General features: G+C 43.7%; 1 protein-coding gene across 5 annotated transcripts in view; it reads left to right on the forward strand.

The window, feature by feature from the left end:
• The first annotated feature begins 271 nt into the window (after positions 1–271).
• Positions 272–14,996, forward strand: part of LOC108927556 (RNA-binding Raly-like protein) — a 120,392-nt gene continuing 105,667 nt past the window's right edge. For 2 of the 5 annotated variants that reach the window (XM_018740952.2, XM_018740950.2), the window contains exon 1: positions 272–502. The gene's annotated coding sequence lies outside the window, so the exon portion shown is untranslated. Of the gene's footprint in view, positions 503–1,194; positions 1,323–14,996 lie in introns of those variants that run through there. The other 3 variants (XM_018740953.2, XM_018740951.1, XM_029246516.1) reach the window with 3 other exon arrangements.

Below are 14,996 nucleotides of genomic sequence, written 5' to 3' on the forward strand. Positions count from 1 at the left end.
CGATCACGCCGAGCTGAGCGCTTCGAGCGGCTCCTCCGTCGCGCGCACGGCCAGCGCAGCTGTCACCGCGGGACGAGCGCGCTCGTCCTCGCGCACATTGTGGGCACCAAAAAAAGGAGGAGGAGGAGAAAGAGAAAGAGAAGGAGGAGAAGGAGGAGGAGGAGGAGGAGGAGGGCGCTGCTTCTTTAAAGAAAGAACCCAAGACAAACAGAGCAGCTGAGTGAGTGAGCGAGCGAGCGAGCGAGGAGCGCGGAGCGCGGGACGACACGGAGCGGCTCCTTCCCTCGCGGAGAGCGGCTGGCAGCGGCTTCGCCGGCTTTCGGCGGGCTTCCCCTGCGCGCGCGGCCCCGGGAGGGAGTCACATGACCCGAGCGGAGGCTCGAGCGCAGGCTGAGGCTCAGGCAGAGGCAGCAGCTGAGAGAAACGCGCGTCGCTCGGGCTCCCGCCGCCATTCTCTGTTTTGTAGCCTTACATTTTTATCCCAACATTTTACTCCCGCTCGGTGAGTACATTTCCAATGGCGCTTTTTCCTGCACATTTTTTTTTGTCTTTTCAGTCATTTTTTTCGTATGTTTTCCCTCCTCCCCCCCTCCTTTTGCTGGTGTTGCGTTGAAATGGTGGTTTTTGAAGGAAAAATCCAGGCTCCAAGTTTTTAGCTTGCGGTGATGCTGAGTCGCGGGTGCTGATGCTGTGTCGGGTTCGCTCAGTAGCTTCAGTCGCTGGGAGGAGAACGATGCGGTTTGGCAGTTGAATATTTTTAAAGCGTGTCTTGTCTACTTGTGCTTTTTAAAGGAGGAACAAAAAAAAAAAAAAGACAAGCACATTTTTCTTTTTCGTTTTCTGTCGTTTCCCACTTTTGCTGTAACCGTGCTTTGCTTTGCATTTTAAAGTGTTGTTTCTCAGAGTTTTGCTCATTTTGCGAGCTCGGCGCATTCCGCCGGCGAGCGTCCGCTTTTATTTTATTCCTCTTTTCTTTTAAGGGAATCCCTTTTTAAGAAAAATAATAATGATGATGATAATAATAATAATAAGAATTTAAAACAAATCCTGGGTGATATTTTAACGTGAAACTTTTCTTCCCGCTTATTTGCTTCCCGAGTTGTTTTTGTTTTTCTTTCTTTTTTTCTTTTTCTTTTTTTTTTTTTTTTTTCAATTTCTTATACTTTTGAGCAGATTTGAGTATCGACTATTTTTTGGATATTATAATTTTTGAATTAGTTGTTGCAAGTCACAGTGGCTGACAAGTGCTCTTGGGGGGGTGATATGTGTTTTTGGTTGCCTGGCTTGTCGACGAAGATGAGCAGCAGCGCTCCCCTCCGCAGGTACATACATACATACATACATACATACATACATACATATATAATGTATATATATATATATACTGTATATCTGAAGGACGCGCAATTTGTTCACTGAAAACGACCACAGTGCTTCGTCCTGTCATTGCAATAAAAACGAGCCAATACTGAAATATTTACCTGTCGGCTGCCTTATTATTTCTGCCCGCGTGCCAGGTGTGTTCCTTCCACTGGCAGTGTGTGAACAATGTGCTGTGGGTACAGTTTGCTCAGGCTGGTCCAGTATAGGTCATGTTGATGGGGGTGCGGTCCAGTGGGGTTGTGTGCCGGGTCACAACACAGCTGTTGTGTTTGGGTGCAGTTTGACAAGTGGCTCCAGTTCTCTGTGAGCGTAGAACATATGGTGCTGCCTGAAAGTGTGTGAACCCGAAAGGGATGCTCATTAATCGTGTATAAAACATTAAAATAAGATGATAAAATCCAAATCTTGAAATAAACTAATTGATTTACCTTTAAATAAATGATCACAATTTACACACCTGATTCTCCTTTACCGACTTGGTTTAACCAATGAAACTTGGGGTCCACTTTTTTTGCACTGTACTACTTCTGTGTTTCTCTACACGCATCATTTCCTCTAAAGCAACACATGGAATTGGTCGTTTCACACTATTTTGTCACACAAGAAACGCTCACTCTCATTAAATAAGCATTTTGTGGTAAAACTAAGAGATACAAGGGCTTCACTTACTTTCAAGCAGCGCTGTGTATGGTAGTTAAGTCCAGCTGACTCACTTCCACATAGGTCCGTGTAAAGAGGTTCAGTTCATTCGTTCAAATTTCCTCAATTATCTGTGTGCCAGTGTAGAACAGATGTGCTCAGTCAAGGTGGTTCAGTTCTCCATGTGTCAGTGAAGAATATTTATCTTGGCGTAAATTTACTTGAAGCTGGTTCATTTTTCTGTGTGCCAACATGGTTCATGTTTTGGGTTACCCTCAGTCAAGTTGATTCAATTCCCTGAGTGCAATTGTAGATCAACTATCTGCTGGAGACCAATTTGATGACGTTCCTCCAGTTCTCTGTGTGTCAGTCTTAAACATATATAGTGGGGAACGGTTCAGTCAGGATGGTAAAAAAAAAAAAAAAAAAAAAAAAAACAGGCTAAGGGATAGTTCAGTCAGGCTGGTTCAATTCCACATATGCCGAAGTAAAACATTTATGTCAGAGTAGAATTAGATAAAACTGGCTGAAATCTCTGTGCAACAAATGCACTGCATGTTTTGGACTGCCATGCCTTTGGTCAGTGATGACAGGCTGGCTGAAACTTCTTTTCTGTGAATGATGCCAGCTGCAAATTTTGGAATGCATCGGTAGCCTTTTCAAGGCTGCAGCACAAATTCCCAGTTTCTTCTGTCGTTCTCCTAATGTGGTCAACTCACTTGGGTCTCAGAGTAGCGATTCAGTGAGCTGGACATGTCTTCCCACATTGAGCTTGGACCCAGCAAGTCTTGTCACTTTTACGTATACATAGATTATTTTTATCCTGCTCCCAAGACACGGGTGTGAGAATAAAGAATGTCAGTGGTACTTTGACATATGTGAAACATGTGCAGGGTGAAGTGCTAATGAAAGGGCATAGCAGGTGCTCCGTGGTGTGATTTTGTAAATTAATTGCCCTGGAAAATGGGTGATTACTATAGAGCAGTTGGGGGGAGGGTGGTGGTGCAGCGGGTTTGGCCTGGTCCTGCTCTCTGGCAGGTCTGGGGATTGAGTCCTGCTTGGTGTGTCTTGCAGTGGACTGGCATCGTGTCCTGGGTGTGTCTCCTCCACTTCCAGCCTTGCACCCTGTGTTGCTGGGTTAGGCTCCAGTTCGCCACGACCCCGCTCGGGACAAGCAGTTGTAGACATTGTGTGTGTGTGTGTGTGTGTGTGTGTGTATCAAGGAAAAGATGGCCCATGTGAACAATGAGGCTGTTTGCAGTGATGTAGCCTTTCACAATGTTTCCCTTCTATGGGATGTAATATCGCCAGTAAAAGTGCTACATGCAAATGAAGGAATGTGACCTAACAGTTTCTTCATATTCATAACTTTGATGTTTATGTTAATACTGTGGCAGTTGACTGTATTTAGACATTGTACCCATAAACCTTTACAGCAGTCATCTGTAGTCTGGTCTCTTGGTGTTTCAGAAAGTTATTGAAGTTCCTCCTAAATATGGTGAGATTTTTTTTATTTAATGTTGTTTTTCATAAAAAATGACACCGGTAATAGGACATTTACTCATATATTAATGCAGATCTGTAGAATGCTCCCTGTGTGATACTGTTTAATGTCTCCGCTCATACTGTTTAGCGCTCTGCACATAGATGATTACTTACGGCTTTTTAAAATGTTGCTTTTCGCTTCGTTCCATCAAGTGGGCAATGATGACAGAAGTTCGGAGTCTTCGTGATCTTAAATTTTTGCTGCTGTCATTGGTCCCCAGTGAATTACATCAAGATAGACTTTTTCTTTTCTTGGTGACGGTTCTTATAATATAATCCATGCGACATGTACGTTTCCTTCTGTTGTAAGGTACTAACAGAGAAAATCAAACATTTACAGTTAAGTAGTGGCTAAGGCGGGCTGGTGTAATTTATGTCTTCACCATGTCAACATTTTAATTGTATATACTGTATACACTCAAGGGGGTGCGGTGGCGCTGTGGGTTGGACCACAGTCCTGCTCTTCGGTGGGTCTAGGGTTCGAGTCCCGCTTGGGGTGCCTTGTGACGGACTGGCGTCCCATCCTGGGTGTGTCCCCTCCCCCTCTGGCCTTACGCCCTGTGTTGCCGGGTAGGCTCCGGTTCCCCATGACCCCGTAAGGGACAAGCGGTTCTGAAAATGTGTGTGTATACACTCTACATACTTATTGCCCCACGCACTCACGCACTACTTTATAGTCAAGAACCAAGAATCTGCTCACCCTGGGAGAAATTTCCTGAAGAATATGACAGGTCAGAGATTGACAAGGTTAAAAACGGACAACTTTTCTTGCTCGCCGTATTGTCCAAGGGTAACGCGACTGGTGTGCGTACTTTGCTAATGCGAGGGGATTTCATGCCCTCTGCCCCCTGTGCCCCCTCTTTCGTATTTTACTCAGCCCTAGGAGCCATTCCAGCCCAGCAAGCCTAGTGCAACATGAGCCATTAACAAGAGCACAGAGGAATGCGATATCTCATGCGAGGGAATATCTCCACACCGTCGTCATGAATTAATCATGGGCGGACCGTAAGCCGCTGGGTCAGCCTCTTGGGTAGAGGGTCTGAGCTTCTTTGTGGTCTTGCTGCTGCCTATGTTGAGTAGGGGGGATTCAGGGCCTTCAGGTACCTGATGGATATCTGGCCTACTCCTAACTAAATAAGGCTGCGGCTTTATTATGGCCGGGTATGTGCGTGAGCAGTTAAGACTTCCCAGTGTTCAGATGTCAGAGCCGTTACTGTGCCACTCTGCTGCTCTTTATTCTCTGCAGGTTGTGGGCCCTGCGTAGCCACTGTGTTTAGAAGCAGAATGGGAAAATAACAGGAGCACAGAAAAAGGCTGAAATCCCCCAGGTGCCCCACCAGGTGGGCTGCTGCTTCTGCTACAGGGAGCTCTGCTTGACAGTACATTTGCTCGCTACCATTTGCTGCAGAATGAAATCACCTTATCAATCTATTCCGAGGCACACCGAGCTGTAGTCTGTTTGCCAGGTCTCCCAGTTGCTAAATGAAGACAAAAGCCACTGTAAATATAGGTTTCTTTGTGCTTTATTTCTCAAATGAGGCTGGTGCTTTTTGTAACTGAGCATAACGTACTGAGAACCTATACCAGAACAACTCTCTTTCAACAATATGCACAAAAGACCTAATTTTATGCTTTATTTAGTACGTTTAAATAGCTACCGAGCTTTGCCGGTGTTTGTAAGTTAAACGGAATGAGGTTGTGTGTCAAATAAGTAAATAAAAGTAATAATAAGGAGTGGAAATTAGCATGCCTTTAAATTCAACCCAAGGGCAGAGCCTGTTTCCCACAGGACTTCAGTAATACCTTTTTCATGGAACAGAAAAGGAGCTTAGAACTTTATGGAGGTTCCAGAATCCTCTGCCGCATTTTGTCTTTTCTGCTCAGTCAATTGTTTAGAAGATGCCAGCCCATCGTCCACACAAATGTCCTTGTGCCATGTCTCAATGTCACTGAGAGACTTGATTTAACATTAAAGGACTGGGGCAGAACCCTCTCTTCCTCCCACCGTTCCCCATCCCATTTTACCCCCTCTCTTCACTGTGGAAAAAGGAAGCAATATCAAAGGCCTTTGAAGAGCACCACTTGTTAGCTCAGATAGGAACAGCTGAGAACAAATAAAAACGAAACAATATTATTGCAGATGACTGACTTTGCACGACTATTTGATTTGGCTGAATGGTGTCTCTTGGTGTCCACATACCTGCTTAATTGTCAAACCTTAGTAGGTCGTTTCCGGTTTGTATCGCAGCTCATCTGGGGAAAAATGCTTTATGTGAAAATTATGAACACCTCATATTCACCCCCAAGCAGCGATGTATGATTATACTTCTCCCATGACAGCGGTAAATATGTGGTTTCCTAACACATCACATCAAGCCTCAACTGTCTGCATCCTTAACGTTACAGGATTACGGATGATCTTGTTATGCAGCAGGGCCCTGCTTTGTGTGTCGTCGTCTGCTCATTATGGTCTGCTTTTATGTGGCTCTTGGTATCTAAAATCACAACCTGAAGTAATGAAATTTCGCATTCAATTTAAAATGTTTCCCATTTTCTCTTTTAATAGAATGCCTCCTCAGTTTCACGTGTTAATGGGTTAAAAAAAAGTGGAAAAATGCATCCAGTTCCTTTTTCTGAAGTTTTAATTTGATAAATGTAGAGATCGGTAGTTTAATTATCATAATATGAACAATTAAACCTTAATTCAAAAACCAAAGGGTTCAAAGGCTTTTAGAGGTCAGTTATGTTAAACCATTTGTATTACAATACACAACTTAAACCTCCTTAATGACCATATTGACCCATGTTATTATTGCGTCTTGCAGTTGGGAAAGGATGTGTCTTGGAAATGTATAATTACAACATGGCATTTGGGGTGAAAGATCCAGAGAAACCATGGAGATGCCATTCCAATAATGACTTCTGTAATACTCAGGGAACCAACGTAACAGTTGCACATTTCACCTTTCATAACAGTAATGGGGGTCCTGAAGTGAGAATGAGTGACTTTCAAGACAGCGCTAATCAGAATGAATAAAAATATGAACTGACCTAAAGGAAAATAATTGTTTGAGTTCTGACCTGTAGCGATTCTTGTATCCTTGTATACATACTTACAAGTAGATGTGGATGTTCAGTGCTCTGTACAGCCATCATTTAACGATAACTTGTAGCATTCAGTAACGAAAACTGCCCTTGCCACACCTGGTACCATTCCTGGATAAGGGTTAGTGTCCATTTCTAACCCACATTGAAGGACAAAGAGAAATTCAGCAGCTGTTGCTGTAGCACAGTTGCTTTTGGATGGAGAGCTTAGTTATTATATTTATTTATTTCTGTTTTCGGGGGGGGCGCAGTGGGTTGGACCACGGTCCTGCTCTCTGGTAGGTCTGGGGTTCGAGTCCCGCTTGGGGTGCCTTGCGATGGACTGGCGTCCAGTCCTGGGTGTGTCCCCTTCCCCCTCCGGCCTTACGCCCTGTGTTACCGGGTGGGCTCCGGTTCCCCGCGACCCTGTATGGGGCAAGGGGTTCTGAAGATGTGTGTGTGTGTGTGTGTATTTCTGTTTTCCTACCTCAAAAGCTTTCTTTCAGTGCAAACATTGCGTCTTAGTTTGCTGTCATTTTTCTCAGCTTGTTTGCGTTTCCTGCTGTCATATAGCCGACCGAGGTGATTTTTCACATTCTAACTGTTCTTCTTTAAATTGTATGGTGAAAAAAGTGAAACAACATACGTAAACAGGTGAGTATAATTGGACATGGAAGTGTAAGAAAATAGCTGAACTTTTACACAAGGCAGAGTTACAATCTGTGCAACCAAGGCCCAACTTCCATCCCACTAATAACAGGATCATTACATTTTGTTGATGCTTTTCTCTAAAGCAACTTACAATGTTAATCTTTTTCAGTGATTTACCCATGTATACAGCTGAGCAGTTTTTACTGGAGTATCTGATGGTAAGTACCTTGCTCGAGGGAACTATATCCGGAGGTGAAATTCAAACCTGGATCCTTTGGGTCTTTTGAATCCAAACGCAGCAGCTCTGCTCTTTACGCTACCTGCTGCCCCATAATAGACCCACAATAATCAACATTTTTCAGTCAGCACCCAGACCACCTTCCTATTTGACGGTAACGTGGGACTCATCTTTTCAAATCTCTGGGAATATGAGAACGTAAAACCACAGCAGACTAGACAAACTGAAAACTACTGCAAAACATAAAACACAGTGATTTGGAGATGAAGAAGCTCATAAGCTTGAGCAGCCTTGTTCAGCTGTAAACTCGGGACCTTACAGTGTGTTACTGCAGCTCCGTGATTGGTTTCTTTGCTTTCCTTGCTTGTGGCTGGGTAGGAGCAACTGCCCTATCTCTGGCAGAATAAATGATTATTTAAGCCATTCTGTGACTTGTGGATAGAGGCTATATCCTATGGAGCTCATCAAAAATCCTCTGAAGCTGGTGTGGGTGTTATGTTTTGAAGGAGAGACATAAGAATTGGCTAATTGGCTACAACTGAATTGGAAAGGTAAAGTAGTAAAACACACATGAAAGTCTCTCTGAAGGCCGGGGGTGTATAGGGGAGAGGTGGTGAAGTGTGAGATACGCTGTGGTGGATTTGGTTGGAACTCAAGCTTAGGAGCAAAGGAGAAAAACCAGAGCAGAAAGTAGAAAAATAGCACTTTTTTGGAAAAAAAAAAAAAAAAAAAAATTTTTTCTTTTGTTTTTTTTTCTCTCCCCATAGAGCTCTGCTTGTTACTACCTCAAAAGATGCACTCAGAGCCATGTCAAATCTATCCATCAATAATCACTTGTCTGATGCGGGGTCACAGTGGTCCACAGCTTATCCCAGAAGCATAAGGTATGAGGGAGTGTACACCCAAGATAGGACACCAGTCAAGCAGTCAACTGACATGAACACACAAAGGACATTTTAGGCTCTCTAATTCACCTGACTCATATTTCTTTGCATTGTGGGAAGAAACCAGAGCAGAGTAAAGGTGGAGCAAACCTATGTGAACACAGGGTGAATGGGCAAAGTCCACACAGACAGCCACATTTGAACCAATAGCACTATCCAGTGCAGTACCGTGTTGTCTGCAAGGTCAAATGTAGTGGAAAAAATCAGAACCTTTATTGGACCGTAGGTGTTTCAGCCACTCCAACTGCGCGGGTATTGCAGCGAGTATCATGTTCAACACCTTCAGCATCTGTGTTAGAGTGCACAGTCGTACAGGCAGCACAAGGTTAAAATACTCCATTCCCCTGCGTCGCAACACGTTTTATTTTTCACCCCAACACGTCTGTCTGCAGCAGAGCTTTGGCACTTCTGTGCCATGTGATACACCATTAATAACACTTGTACGTTTCGGCTTGCCAAGTTGTAACATGGAAAGCGCTGTACGATTTAAATGCGATTTGCTATATGTCAAGTCAGCGGTGTGCTGGAGAAATGTTATTAGGAATGGCTCCATAGAAGTAGATGTATTATCAGGCTTTGCATGATGCAATATTTATTTGTGGAAATGAATTGCTAACATTTCTCCTGCTGATACTCAATTACTTAGCAGATGCCTCCGGATTCCTTCTGGTTTGCTGATGTACCTGTATTGTACACCCTTTCATTTTCAGTGACAAGCTGCAGCTGTACTGCACAAATTCTCATTCCCATGGCATTCAAATGACATGTTGGGAATTCCTCTTTAGAGAGACTGTTACATTTTTTGTCTCATTTAAACAGGCACGTGAATTACAGATAAAGTTGTTTGTTAAGTATTCCACATCAGTTCTAATGCTCTAGATTTATATAAAGCAATTAGGACATGTGTTGCTTATATGGTGGTTGGATTTTAATTGGGTTTCCTAAAATGCCTGAATGTGGCAATCTTGTAATGTGAGGGTAATATACTGTAGGTTTCAAGTAATTTCATTTAGAATGGTTCTGTATGGACCGTTATGGTTCATGTCTGTGCAGCAAAACAGTATTATCATGTCAGATTTAATAATATGATGTGTTATATCCAGTAAGGGTTACCTGTGTGCCTAATATATTTCTATATGGGACCTCTGTTTCTGATATAGAAGTTGAACTGCTTTGATTTTGTGGGAAAATGACATGCAAACTAAACAGAATTATTCTGTCATTTATGTTTCCAAGTGCTGGAAATACATATATTAGCTGGCAATGCTGACAGTCAGCTTCAAGGCCAAGAGCAGCAGTCACTGTAAGCACAAAAGAATTACAGGGGCTTCAGCACCGTGGTCAGCGCTACAATGTAAGTAGAGCTCTAAACTCAAGGCTCGTCCGGAACCACGGACAGCGCATGCCGCTCATTTGAGAACTGCGGGAAGTACCACGGATAGCGCACACATTGTGAACGACGCTAGCTGTTTCGGAACCATGGACAGAACAGACACTCTGCGAGGCCGTGGCAATTTCAGAACCGTGGGCTCTTATACGTCATACGACTTCTAGACTCGGTGTCTGGTGCACGTGTGCTTCCAGTCCCTAGCATAATATTTCCTCATCTCTTCTTCCTCATGCTGTCAGCTTCGACGCTCGGTCACTCACCTTGCAGCAGATCGATTTTCATCCGTATCTACTTCATTTAGTGATGCTACCCAAGCGTTAATGCAGGTGAATATATGTATATACCTATTGCATTTCAAATAGCGGTTTTACATTAAATGTTGTCCTGGACACACTTTAAGGCATTTCCTTTCATAGTAATAATAGATGCATTACTGGCTCTAGTGATTTATATCAAGATATGCAAAAGTGTCGCCTAATAGTAAATAACCTGCTGGATGTTTTTCTGGTTTGAAATACATCTACCTTCGTGTCTTTACCAGACCAGATTAAACTGCGATGCTCTCCTTGGAATCAATTTCACAGCCTATTTCAGGAGCATCCCTTCTTGAAAATATAGCAGAATGTAATTTTGAAGAATAATTTGTCTCGGTGGGCACAGACAGGATTTCCTGTGTTTTTGCTCTCTTTCTTCCATTTGGCAGTACAAAATCTTTTAAAATTTCAATGCTTAACCCACAGAGTCCTTTATAACAAATGCAGTGCTAAATAAAATTGTAATCATATGCTTATGCATACAATATTACAGAACTGAAAGATTTAACAGCACGCAGCGATAGTCTATAAATACTAGGAAGACAGCTTGTTTTAAGAATTTTGGTGGTTCTGAATGTTTATTTTGAGCTCCACAAAAGCGGTCCAGCAGGTTGCTGAACCCCTGAGTAACATTATTGTTGAGAAAAATGGTGGAGCATAACCAGTTGTTGCTTCCTCCATGCACATCTCTGTTAGTACTCTGTGATACTGCTGTAGTGCCACTCATAGTCATCTGCTGTCTAATTTCTCTACCAAGATTTTCCCACCTATTTATGAGATGGGATATGTAGCGTAGATAGAGGCATTTTCCCTGTTTTGTTGGAGTCATACTGATACTGCAATATTTCCCTGTTTCGCTGGAGTGATACTGGTGCTGAGGAAAGGACTTGTGCTGGATAGATATATCTATTTAGATCAAGAAACAGTCCCCACCCAGTGTTCCTTCATGAAATGAGAAAGGAATGTTTATATTCCATATTGGGAAAAAGGCACAGCCCAGTAAATTGTGGTTCAGCACCACATTCCTTTCAGTGGGGACCCTGCTGTGTACACAGAGTGTGTCCATTGTGAATCCAGAGGCTCATTGTCAGAAGTAACAATTAAAAAGGTTAGGGCAAGCAAAGATTTTCCTTCTTGGACTGATGTGACTCCATGGATTTGAGAAGTTGAAGTCATTACAGCTCTTGAGAAAAAAAAATCCAAAAATGTTTTTTTTTTTTTTTTTTCCTTTGTGTAAAGTCATGCACAGTGCTTTATGAAACCGACATAGTGATTAGAGCTGATCCCTTCTATCTGAAGGACCCAGGTTAGAATCCCCACTCGTGTTTTAACATCTTCGGAATACAGTATTCTTGTCCTGAATGGGCCTCGTAAAAGTTACTCAGCTGTAGAAATGGGTAAAAGACTTTGACCACACACACACACACACATTTTCAGAACCGCTTGTCCCATACGGGGTCACGGGGAACCGGAGCCTACCCGGTAACACAGGGCGTAAGGCCGGAGGGGGAGGGGACACACCCAGGACGGGACGCCAGTCCACCGCAAGGCACCCCAAGCGGGACTCGAACCCCAGACCCACCGGACAGCAGGACCGAGGTCCAACCCACTGCGCCACCGCACCCCCTAGACTTTGACCAATTTAAAAAAAAAAAAAAAATGGATTGGACACAGATGTTCACAGATGTGTACGAAAATTTATGAATCTACCCAGCGTTAGACAACTGAGACTAGGTTTAGTATATATACACATACATCCAAGGCGTCTATAGACCTATGAGATTTAGGAGACTAAATGTGATGAAATTCAGTTTTTTTCATGAAATGCAGCACAGCAGCCAGATGACTTTACAAAATCCAGCGTGGTAACCAGCTGCTGTACAAAATGGCAATACCATATCCTGATTGCCCTTAGGATGGGGTTATTGAGATTGTCTTTTCCTGGGTCAGGACCAGACCATGATGTTAATCTGAGGCGCATGTATTGGGCACTCAGAATCTATTGGGCTTTTTCCTTTTTATCTCGAGGAAGCACGAGGGCACAGGTTTGCTTTGGAAAAAACAGCTCCCCAATTCCGTGCTGTGCGGAGCGAGAAACACTCAGCGGGCTATATGTAACCCGGATGTCTTTTTGATCCTTACTCTTCTTATTGTCTGCAGATAAGTACTGCCCTAAGGTGGAGAAGGACTTCTTCTATCCCTGCAATCGTAAAACATTGTTGCATCGTGGAACGTTTATCAAAATGCTTATTTCCTGTGAGTCAAAAAAGTCTCGTATGTCCCAGGACTCCCTTCCACTTTCTGATAATTGTCAGTCCCACTATTGCTTCTTAAAATCACCATATCTGTAGCAATAATTATAATCACACCTGCAACGCTTCCATGTTCTGGCATCAGTCAAGGCTATTATTATCCCATGAATAAAATGCTTGTCAATTGAGGAAATTACACTTCTGCACGTTTCATGTCTTTTGTGCACTAGCATAAGAGAGGATGAGTGAAAAAGACAGAAAGCAACAGACAGATTGAGTGTGGGGGGGCATAGGATAACCTATGTATACTGTACTGCTCAGTCAGACAGAATAGCGTAAAACAAAAAGTTGAGCCTGGCTCTACCTGTCTCCATACCATATTCAGTAGAGTACAACAGACACAGGGTTTGTCTTAGTGCAGTTTTTCTCTCCACATGTGCACAGTCAATGTCTCATTGAAGAACGAATGCGAGCGGAATCATGACCTGCATGATACTGCCATCCCTTATTCCTAGAGACAAGGGTCCAATACTGGGGTGTTTAGCAGGGCTACAGGCAGCTGCAGCTTGTTGCCAAGTGTCTTTTCTCTCTATTATTGTCACGGTGTCACCATGGTATCACCACGGCACCTTATGCGATCTTTGTGGTTTATGTTGGGATGGAATGGGATTGAGTTACCCAACCAGCCTGATGTGTTCCTTTTCTTCTGGCCCTTTTTATGAGCCCACCATGTCCTATTTTTGACATTCCAAAGACACACAGTTCAGGTTCCCTCATAGTGTGTGAGCGACAGAGAGAGTGTGTTCCACTGACGTATGGATGAGTGACCCAGTGTAAGCAGTGTATCTAGCAGAGTAAGTCACCGCGGTGAATAAGGTGTGTGGGCTGATAACACAATAGAGTTCATTGGAAGTCGCTTTGAAGATATTATGGAATGATCTCACCAGTTGCTCCAGTGATGTGTCATGTTGATGGCTTTCTGGAAATGCAGGACTTTGGCATAATTGTGCTGTCATCCCTGTGCTCTGGTGGCCATTGCGTTTAACTCTGTAATTTCTCTGTCATTAGTTTCCATGTTTCCAGAAGATGCCACAGGCTGTAGATTCATATTGTTAGGTACTACGGTCGTCTTAATATGCGCCTTGAAACAGGCCCACATGAGAACCCATGAAATGGTGCCCCATCACCTTGCTTGATAATATCTTTTTCCCTATTGATTTTCCCAGTGTGTTGCAATGTTTGAGGAAATCGGGTTGTTTAGTAATGCGCACGCTGAGAGGTGCTAAAGGCCATCAGTGCCCTTTATTATTTTGTTTTGTTTGGTTTTTATTTGTTTATCTTTTTGGTCTCCTCCTTGGACCAGCCATAAAGCAAGATTGCTTCATGAATACATTGATTTGCTGCTGTTTGAGGAACATGAGCATCATCACAGAAGTCTATTACAGCAGGCCGATGGAAAGGAGCTCATTGCGATTACAACACACCATTTTGCAGCGTCATTTTCAAAGTGTTTTGGGGTTTCTGCAAAGCATTTTCAGGTTTGTTTTGTCTCTTCAGCTCCTTTGTACTCATGACCTATTCATACCTCAAACAGTCTTTTTTGTGCGGCGTTATCGCACAGGTGTAATAATGCCCCTCCGGAGAGTCTCTGCCCGAACTCGATTTTCGCAAAATACACGAATTAGCCAAGACCTAATAGAACGCACTAATACCCCAGTCACGAAAAGGGACTGCAATTTCACTCATACGAACCTTAAGTAACTGACTGCACTTCTTCATATGAAATCACATTAGCGGCAGCGTAATCTCCCTCCTGCTTATAGGCTGCTGGTACCAGCTGTGCGTTTACACTATGTTATGGTGACCAGTATGAATATTTCAGAACACGCATGTTATGCTGCGACCCTGCATTATTGCTTTATGGTGTGTGACTGTGAGATGTGGCAACAGGATACCCCCACCTTGCTGCCACATTAATATCAGTTTGGCTGCAGGAATACAGCAGCATTAATAATCCTCCTGTGGCATCACCCCCTTTCCTCTTCCCCTACCCCAACTGTGTTCTGCCCTCCTTTATTCGGCTCATCCTGTTATCTTTCTCTGTGTTCCTCCACTCTATTTCCTCCTCCATTTTGCAGAAGCTCATACACCCTTTTCCGTGTCCCCGTTTGGCCCTTTCCTACCCGCGGTTCCCTTGCTACTTGTACCCATTCTCCCTTCTCCATTTATCCTCGACAGATTCTCCTTGTTTCTTCCCTTTTCCCTCTTCCTGCTCCCTTGTCCCAGTTCGTCGTTACGCCTTCGTTTAACCCTTTACTCGCTCGCTCCCTCTCCTCTTCTCATTTTCCCATCCTCCCTGTTTCTGCCCTCCTTTTCCCCTTTCATCCTCTTCTTATTTATGCAGGATGTGTTACCAGCAGTCTCTGCTCTGACGGGGCCTGTGGGGCAATCGGAGAGATTACAGAATGGCCACAGTAATGATCTCTCCCCACCGCACTCTGAGGTCCCGCCTCTTACCCTGCACCCCCCCCCCCCCCCCGCCCCCCCCACACACTC

Source organism: Scleropages formosus, chromosome 19, assembly GCF_900964775.1.
Source record: "Scleropages formosus chromosome 19, fSclFor1.1, whole genome shotgun sequence".
Taxonomy (NCBI): Eukaryota; Metazoa; Chordata; class Actinopteri; order Osteoglossiformes; family Osteoglossidae; genus Scleropages; species Scleropages formosus.